The sequence below is a fragment of the Rattus norvegicus genome, chromosome 16, assembly GCF_036323735.1.
Source record: "Rattus norvegicus strain BN/NHsdMcwi chromosome 16, GRCr8, whole genome shotgun sequence".
Lineage (NCBI taxonomy): Eukaryota > Metazoa > Chordata > Mammalia > Rodentia > Muridae > Rattus > Rattus norvegicus.
The window spans coordinates 79,425,487-79,435,650 of record NC_086034.1 but is presented as its reverse complement, the minus strand read 5'-3'; the positions used below and the strand labels follow the sequence as shown (position 1 = coordinate 79,435,650).

The window sequence follows — 10,164 nt, the reverse complement described above, 5'->3', positions numbered from 1 at the left end:
TTATTGATAATGGTTTTAGTCTATAACACTGGAAAAATTTAATTGCACACTATATTTCTTCCTGTGTAAAATTTTTCCACAAAGCAGTGATGCCTGAAGGAACATGACTACTAATCAGGATATGCACTTCTATCCAGGAGACAAATTAAAGTATTTGCTGAATTGTTAAGTGAAATAGCATTAAGTACAAGAACATCAATGTTAGTAAAGACTACAGAGGTTAGGGTGATCATGTAGGAACCTGGCATATGTTTCCAAAGAATGGGCAGGAAGTCCATAGCTTTTCAGGTCTTCAGGATGCAGCCCAATGTCCTTAGTATGACTCGTGAGATATTTTTATATAAAACCTGCCTGAATCTGCTGTTGCTACATATAGTGTTTATATGTGACAATGCAATTTGCCTTATTATTTGATTTTTAAATATATAGGTGTTAGGCATACATGCCTGTTTGTATATCACATGCATGCAGTGCCAGAAGACTCCAGAAGAGGGTAGTAGCTACCCTGGGACTGGAGTTACCGATGGTTGTAAGCTGCCATGTAGGTGCTGGGAATCAAACCCAAGTCCTTGTGAAGAGTAGCCAGGGAAATCATGGAGACATTTTTTCAGCCCCTCTTGACTTAATTTCTTAGTACACTCACTCCTCTGGAAGAAGCAGCAGTGTTGTGAAGGAAATGTACTATTTTGCTTCATCTACTAGGCTCCTCGTTTTCATTAATGGAGTCTGTTGGAAGCCTCATTCCTGACAGCCTACTCAAACAGATCTCCATGTCAACAGTATCAAAAAAGGTTTACTCTGGATTAAAAGTTACCCAATAAAATGGATCACGTATTTTATGGTCTCATAGGAAGTAGAAGATTGGCTTTGCCACATGATTCACCAACCACTCTTTGGGAGTCTCTGGCAAGTCGAAATACCAATTTGCAAGGTTGAATTCTAAGCTGACGTCCCATATACCCGGTTGAGTGGAGGTAGACAGACGTAGGCATGCAGAAATAATGGCAATTGGTATGATAACGCTACCATGGCAAAATAAATATTTAATTAAATACAAATAGTACATGCAGTGTCCATAGAAATTTATGTGTGATGATGTAATAGCATGGTGGGACATAATCCCTCAATGAATACAAGTTGTAGACAGGGCTGCTCAGAGGAATGGAAGGCACAACTGAGAGACTTGGAAGATGTTCTGGATTTCTGATCCTATGAATTAAAATAAGCATACTGTAACTCTCTGTGCTCAGCCCCAATGGCAGCTCTTGTGTGTCTACTCATGATTTACCAACCCCTGGGAGTGGAGTTCTGTCCATTCTAATGATTCACATAGTGTGTGTGTGTGTGTGTGTGTGTGTGTGTGTGTGTGTGTGTGTGTGTGTGTATGTGTGTTCCTGTGTACATATATGAATAATAGGACAATGGATTTGCACCAAGTAAATCATGTGTTCATCCTCATCATAAGTCCAAATGAAGCTGGTGAAAAAACTACCCTCTCTGCCTTTTGGGGAGGGCACAGGGCCAGCCTTGTCAGCAATTACCTTCATTAGAGCCAGCAGGGTAGAGGACTGTGGCTGGAATCCAGAGCCACATGCAGGCGTGGAGTGTTTAAATTTAATGCAGAGCATGTTTTAGGTGGTTTCAGGATTTTTCCCCCTTATTTTTTAGTGGGCACTTCATTTCTAAGAATCCCTCTCTAATCACATACAAATCTTTTTCATCTTTTTAGAACAAGTCTTCATGTAGTAATATTTATTAAAATGTTTATAGATAATTATAATATTTCCCTCCCTTAATAATAGGACAATTGAACCCAACGTGGATTTACAGGTTTCCATCGTTTCCTGCAGGACTAGATCTTGTGCACAACAAAAGCTTTGCAGCTTATTATAAATAATATATTAAGGATTGTTTCAGATATGTATTTAATGAGAAATGACTTTTCAAGTTGGACATCTGCATTAAAATCTGAAAGTTAATACAGCATGGAGTCCTGTCTCTGATATCCACCTGGAGCTCACTGAAGCTCATGTGCTCTCCTATCCTTTCACCTTGCCTGGGTAGCTAACAGAACCCAGAACTCTATGGCCCTAACTCTCAATCACCATCCACTCTTGTCCACAACTGGGAGGAAGCTCCCCCAAGAAGGTAGCCATGTCTGGCATTCCCCTTCTCTCACTGTAGCCATTTTTCTGAAACTGCTTCCTTGGCTCTTAGCATCACCTGTCTTCCCTCATGGCCCTGTCCTCATCCTGTCCCACAACTCTTCACAGGAATGACTCTTGGCTCTTAAACCACTGCCCCATCCCTCCAGCGACTCCTGTCCTAATCTGTGGTGACTTCACAGTCTTCATGAAGGACACTCTTGTCCTTTGATTCTGGTGCCTCTCCTGTAATGGATGTGACTTTCCTTCTTTCTTTGGTTCCTCTCAGGGCCTAGGCACAGACCTTGTCTCAGCCACACGTATTCTAAGGCACATGACGTACAAACGTAGTGATCTTCCTGCTATCAAGCCATCTCTTCACCTGTGGATATGTTGTCCACCCCACAGCATGGATATCGTCCCAACTCTACCTGTTTGTCATACCTTCAACCTATAAAGACCATTGCTTCCAATATGAGAACATATTCCAGAATAAGCAAAGACACAAATCCCAGAGCTTTCACACTGGATGGTGCCATGTCTGCAGATGGATCCTACAGTTTTTATAACTGATAGTAACTTGCCTGGGGATGGAATGCCCCTTGGACCTACCCAAGTTGGCAACTGTCCTATTCTTCCATAAATTGATAATGTTTATTCATCCTAAACCCACATTTGGAGTCTATGAGGCTGAATGATTAGAACCTTTCTGTGTGATCTTGGAGAGTTTGGGTGTTACATACTCGGATTCTCATGCTGGAATTCAATCATTAATCTCCTGTCTCTGACCGAGCATTCTGTCAACTATCAGGTAGAGCCTATAATACCTGTTCTTAGCCTATCAGTGACTAGCTCTCAGCATTCCTTAGCTAGCCCCTGTGACTTATGGCAGCTTCTCTCCCTTTTGCTCTCTCAGACCTGCCTGATGGCCCTAAGAGTGCTCTTTGTAAATGTCCTCATTTGTCATGTTCTTCCTAATGTGACTTATAAAATCTCAAGTACTCATTCCATGTTTTGATGCTTGAATATTTTATTTGGTATAACCCGGGTTCACTTTTCTGGGTCGTGGTCACTTGGTCATCTTGGAGTGTGAACAAATATTCTCTTATCCCTGTTAAGGTGAGGGTTGTGTTTATATTGGGCTTCCAAATAAGCTTGCTGAAAAATCATATTTAACACCAAATTTCATCCTGTGGATGATAATTTCCTACTTCTTTGGGACTTTTCTCTGGCATTAAGAGCCAGGATCACAGGGATGTGTTTGTGTTACTGTTGTCTAATGTGCATCTTAAATGTAGAAAATTTCTAAAACTCGGTAAGCAATTAACAAATATGTGCAGACCAACGGAAAGATTGGATTCTATGAACAGGAAATTAAATTAGCATTTGTTTTCAGTGAGAATGTGGAGGTAATGTTTAATATTATTGTAAACATCACATTTTCAGCATAGACAGCTAGAAGTACCCTTTTAAGCAGCCCTTTCATGATACAGGTTTTGAGGTAATCAAAATTTCCATGAAAATTGCATTAAAATATGCAATTGTAATCCAGTCTACTTATCAAAAATACACCTAATAATGTTTATCTAAAGTAATTTAGCAAACGTTGGCATTCATTTGAAAACCACCGCAGTTTCAGTGTTGTTAACAAAGGAAAGCAAATCCCGTAGTGCTGAGCACCAAGCATCCCAACCCATTCACCTCTGTCACTTGATTTAGCAACATTGCTGCCATGACAATCAAAACTGCCTTCCCACTCTCTCTAGCTGTTTCTTCTATGCCCCTCCCCTTTTTTCTAACATAAGTTCTTAATACACTAATAACCTGGCAACCTGTCTTTGCTACTTTGTGGATTTATCTCTTTCGATCTTTTATACCCCCAATTTCACTCCCTATCACTAGAGAGGAAAGAAAGGAGAGGAGAGGAGAGCAGAGGAGAGCAGAGGAGAGGAAGGGAAAGGAAGGGAGAGGAGAGAGAGAGAGAGAGAGAGAGAGAGAGAGAGAGAGAGAGAGAGAGAGATTGAGAGATCTGTGAATCTAATTTCTTCTTTCTTGTTCCTTCTTCTTTCTTCTTTGACCATGACTACTAACAACCACAACCCTGAAGAACCAACAACCACCCACCTCACCCATCTGGGCTCTAGCATTTATGTACCCTCTGAAAAATTCCTGGAATTCTATACATCACACAATTGCAGAAACTATCTGCAGCTTACAAAAACCATGCCTCTGCTAGAGCCCAAGGCTGCTGTGAACTAGTTCCTTATCCCCATACCTGGAATAAAAATGAAAACACGTTCTTATATTATTTCTGTGATTTTTTTAAAAAGCCAATATTCCCGAATCCTCACTGCAAAACACCTTGCTGCTGGGTCTCCTCAGTGCAGAGCTGTGATTCAAGGTTCTCTGTCTGCCACAGAACCCATCCACGCTAGTGCACACTTCAAGCTGTACCCTAGCATTCAGTCTCAGAGACAATGACACTACCCATAACACCTCCCCACCACCTCCTCTCTCTTAGATGTAATCCCAAACAGTTTCCCCTCCCTTCACTCCCCCTAGCTAGATACCCACACACACACACCCCTCTCCCCAGGCTTACTATTCCCCCATTACTTTTCCTGAAAAGATCAGGCTCCCAAGAGATGACAACTTAACAGGATAAGACAAGATACAATAAGACAAGGCAAATGCCCTCATATCAAGGAAGACTTGAGACCCACACATTTCTGCTTGTGATGACAAACCTACTGGTAAGGATATCTTCCAGTTCAATGACCTCTGTGCCTATAGGAACAAAGGCTTAGACAGTGAGATGTCTCCACCTTGGAATCATATCATGGGAGCCTCACAAGAGGACACACATTTTGAAGAAGAAACATAGGGGCTATCTTAAAATAACAGGATAGAGCGACATGGTTCACAAGGCCTCTCTGACATCCATTGGGTCTGGAATAGTCAAATGGTACAGAGCCCTCTTCAGCTTCACTGTCTTAACAATCAAGAAGATTGTGAAGGCCCTGATATTTTCTAATCATTGTATTTTCACTTTAACATTTATTTAATTTCGGAGCAAGTTCTTGAATAGAACACATTTATGTAAAACATTTACAGAGAATGTGGGTTCTACTTCCTCTCTGGTCTTCTACAGAAAGAGGAAAAACAGCCCAAGGTCCTTTTGCCTAAGGTACTTGCTTAGGGTCAGCATGCCCTGCATTCTGAGGAAGTCATATGACATCCAAGGACTAGCCCACCACCAAGCTTTACTCGTGATATGTTTGGCTTCTCAATTTCCTGGGAGAAAGAATGGTTGAACAATTTAACACAATTGACTTCCTAGTTATGTGCACATGACCCAGCTGCCCACAGCATGGCTTTCATTAACAACATGAGAATTTTAATTCTTATGGATTAAAAAGGAAAATTAAGTTGTGTGAAATACCTGTGCTTCATTTGATCAAATCAGTTCACACGGTAGAAGTCAAAGAAAATGGTTTTGCCTTAGAATGCGTTACCTTGGACCAGGCAGTGCAAGGTGATGGTTGGTTCAGTAGGTGATGGTTTTGCCACTGAGCCTGATGATCTGGCACAAGTAGTGAATCAAAGTCCCATAAGAAGTCATCTGTAAGTCCCATGTATGCATGGGATCAAAATACAAACACTTTCTCATCAATAAACTCCACAGAGCAGTGTGTATGTCTATGTTTTATCGTGTAAATCCTCTTAGAAATAGCATGTCAAAAACATGAACACTACATTCAGGTACCTTTGCACTCAATGCTTTAAACTCCTGGCCACAGTGGCCCATGTACCCCAGTTGCACCTCAGGAAGAAGTCAGGATGTTTATGCACATGTGAGTACCATTTTCTTCTCTCCTAAGCAGTGCTCCCCTGAGCAGTATGTTGCTGCTTCGATTAGTATTCTGAAAGATGTCTGAAAGAATGGGGAATGTGTGTAATAAAAATGTACCATACGCAAACAGGTGTTCCCACGCCTGTCCAGTAACTACACAGCCATGAGGGGCACAGGGGAATGCAGTTAGATGGAATCTGCTAGAGCCACCGGTGGGAGACAATGCTAGTAATTTTATTTGTTGTATATTAGTGAAATGGCAGCACTAATTCAGTTCCCAGAAGACCCCAACATCTGTCAGATGGTGTGGAATGTAGCTATAGATATCACAGTGCAGCTACACCAAGTAGGTGTTTACCCTTTATGAGGTCTTAGACTATAATGTGCCCTGTGACCTATGTAAGCTATGCCAGGGATCTGAGCCTGTCTGCCCTTGAAAGCAATACAAAGTATTCGCAGGTGGGCTCACAGCTGTCAATCCACCACATTTAAAGGTGCAGGATTTAGGGAAATACAATGACCACTAAATATTCTATTAAACTTGATCACTCTGCTACCCAATTCAAAACATTGCATCCTGGCCACCACGACTCTATTGATAGATCCTTATTCTCCATTTTCTAGGGAAGTGGTGCAGTAGAAGACAGGAATTTTATCAGTCTGTAAAATTTATTTCCTTTTTCTTTATATGTATATCTGTGTGGGCAGGAACATATGCATGTTTGTACATGCTCCTGTGGAAGTCTCCAGGTAATGTGGAGAATCTTCCTGGATTACTCTCTAGCTTGTGTTTTGAAGTAGGTCTATTATAGAACTCAGATCTCACTCAGTTCTACTCTCCTTTACTGACTTGCTGGGGACACACTGTCTCTACCTTGTGAGGCTGGAGTAACAGGTGGGGTGCCCTGCATACCTGCCATTTCTGTGGCTTCTAGGGATCTGAACTCTGACCCTCTAGCTTATGTGGCACATACTATTTAAATACAAGTGCCCATGTCCCTAAGAATTTGAAGGAGCACTTTGAGCTTACTGGCCCAGTGTGATAACTGTGGGTGGTCAATGTTCAGTTGAAGGGAAAACAGAAGAGGCAGCCAGTTGGGAGCCTGGGTTTAGATATTCAAGATGGGTATAAGGAGTTCTGGTAATCTGCCTTCCACATACTTTCATGGAGGATTCTGAACAGTGCCTTGCCAGAAGTGTCTACAGCTCAGTGAAATAGGAGAAAAGTTGATTCATTCAAACTACCGAGACATCTGGTGTCCAAAGAAGATATCTAACAAAGTTAACCACATGGGCACAGCAGAACTATCAGGATGGTTAGAGGACATTGCTCCTCTGAAAATTCAGGTCAGATCCCTCCTGTCCAGAATAGGTAAGGAGTGAGGTCAGATGGAAAGGCAGCTGACTTTCCAGGCCCCAGTTATAGCTGACAGGCTTCTTTGGGAGCTAGAGAATGGGGAATGTGTGTAATAAAAATGTACCATAAGCAAGCATGAAAACTCTCAAGGGATCAATGGAAAATACATTTTTAAAAATGAGTGAAGTCAAACACAGAAAGGGACGGGCAGCTTGCTTCCTGGAAAAAATGAAGACTGCAATGTCAATTGTCGGAATAACCCTGTGACCACAGCACTTGTCTTTACACAAACGGTTTTACAGGGGTACCTTCTTCATCTAGGAATATCTAACTATCAGCTGTGATTTCCTTTCAGGCAGGAACAGAGTCAGCAGCTGGAACTCACCCCCGAGGAGGTAGGGAACGAAGCCATTACAACCCCAGCCTGGGCACGACCAGTTTAGCTCCTTTCTACAGGTGGATGTCAGAGTAACAGGAAAACATTGCTTCAGAAACAATCAATGCCCAGCTGCAATAGTTTAAGGACCAAACAGGAATTAACATGGATGCTATGTTTTGCAAAGCTGTGCTAGAGTCCCTGTGGTTTAATGGGTGAGATGGCAAATTGTTCAGGAGCTGAAAATGGAGACAAACAGCTGCATTAAGTGTGACAAAAAGTACAGCTGATGGGATGTTGCAAATGCTTCCTACCTGGGTAACATTCTAATGTGGCACTCTGCAACATATAAAGCTTGTATGCAACTCTCATTAAGCTGAGAACAAACGGTGCTAATTTTATACAGAATCACATGAATGAAAAGTTGTCTCACTCATTTTTCAGGAGTATCTAATAAAATGTACAAAATTAATCAGCAAACTTCTAACAATTACAAATTCTCTGTGACCACAGTCATCATACCATGAGGCTCTGCCCTTGATTTATGGATCCAAGAATTCCATCTGAAATAGGGCCATTCCAGACTTTTCGGTGCACATGTCTGTAGTGTGGCATATGGGAGGGCTGTGAGAAAGTGTGAAGCTTCAGAAACTAAAGCCTCAGACGGGAAGTGTTGAAACCCCACCACACTAAGGCAGACAACACTCCTAGTGTTGAAATGTCTTCAGCTTCAGCTTCCAGTTTCTTTCCCTCCCACGTCCCACCGAGCTGCAGGACTCTCAGATGTCCCACACACCAGCTGTCCATGCTCTAGCCCACTCTCCTCCCCAAATGCAGTTTTGCATCCCAGGAGTCTAATATTTAAAAAACATGTTTCTGGAAAATATATGCCTGACTGGAAAACAAAACCTAAGCTGGGGATGTAGTTGATTTCCATGAAACCAAAGCCTTTTCTGGAACCAACAAGTCCATGTTGCATGTTGAAGCTCATACAACAGTGGTTTCCCCTCTTTTTGCCCAAGGTTAAGAGAGAAGTACAAGGTCATATCCAAATCCCACACTTAATATCTGTTAGGAAAAGCATAAAGCGTCGCCTAGACTGGCTGGGAAGTCCTAGATACTATGTATTTCATGATAGGGGTGTTTTAACTTATCCCTTTAGTTCTCCACCATCACATTCCTCCTGGTGCATGGAATTGAACCCACAACCTTGTAGGTGCCAAGGAAGCATGCTCTCATTATGTTCTCTCTGTAGTTGACACTGCTAACTTTTAAGATAACAATTTGGATAATTAAGACAATTGTATAATTTTTATGGAAGTAAAATTTCACTCCAGGTACTCACTATTGGGACCAATGCTTGGACACAATTGACAGGATTTCCTATTGAGATGTACAGTGCCCCGCCAAGCTCTAAGGACTGTGATGAGAAATACACAATTAAAATGTAATCACCATTGATGAAATGTATGCATATGAACTCATGGTACAAACCTACATGAAACCTACTTAGGTTCTATAAGAGAATCAATGTCTGTGGAAAGCACAAAACAACCCAAGTCTTTTGTCATTTAGCGTATCAGCCTCAGGGAACTCAGCTCCATACCTACTGTCATATCAGATCATGGGTGGCCATTCTCTCACTAAATTTAAGAAAAAGGAGAAAATAAATAAATAATTGAGGGTGGGCGGCATCTGACCAGGCGTGAACAGGCATGGGCACATTTCAAAATATCAAGCTTGAAGTCCACACATGTGAAGCACAGTGACTCTGACCCTGGGGCCTCAGGATCAATAGAGAAAATTAGTAAACATACTAGGGAGTAGTAGACAAACAGAAGTAAAATCCAAATCACTTTGGGCTGAAGTATTGATTCTATAGCCTAAAGAAACATTTCAGTTGCTACTTAGCGAAGGACCAGAAGAGGAAGCTAAAACACAATTTAGCATGTCCAGTGTCCATGTCAAACTATGGTTATCAGGTGATCATATTTAATTTAGTATGAGCACGCTTCACCAACAGCCCTTTAAAGGGAAGAGACTTTTAATTATCATGTAAAGTAACATGGGGCTTAATTGACCTGTGAGACTCAGGCTTTTATCCTGGTCCAATATTCAGTACTTATTTTCAGCATGATTGAGTTTTCTTTTTTCTTTCCAGTTGAACAACGTCCACATCCTCTCCTTGCCTGATTCACACAGATGTCAATCTCTTGCTTTTCTACTATTGCCTCGACTAACCATCTCTAGCTGGAATCAAGTGACTCCAGCTCAGTGACTTTTATCTTATGCTCTTGTTATTTTTAGAAGACAGAAATGGGCAAATCAATAGCAAAACAGCAGCAGAAAAAATTATCTATATGGAATGAGATTCGCGAGAAAGAGTGAAGTAACCTTAGCCAAGATACACACAATGCTGGTTGAATGGAAAACA

General features: G+C 41.5%; 1 protein-coding gene across 2 annotated transcripts in view; it reads right to left on the bottom strand.

The window, feature by feature from the left end:
* Csmd1 (CUB and Sushi multiple domains 1) overlaps window positions 1-10,164 on the bottom strand; it is a 1,600,162-nt gene that overhangs the window by 1,085,060 nt on the left and 504,938 nt on the right. The gene's annotated exons all lie outside the window — the stretch shown is intronic.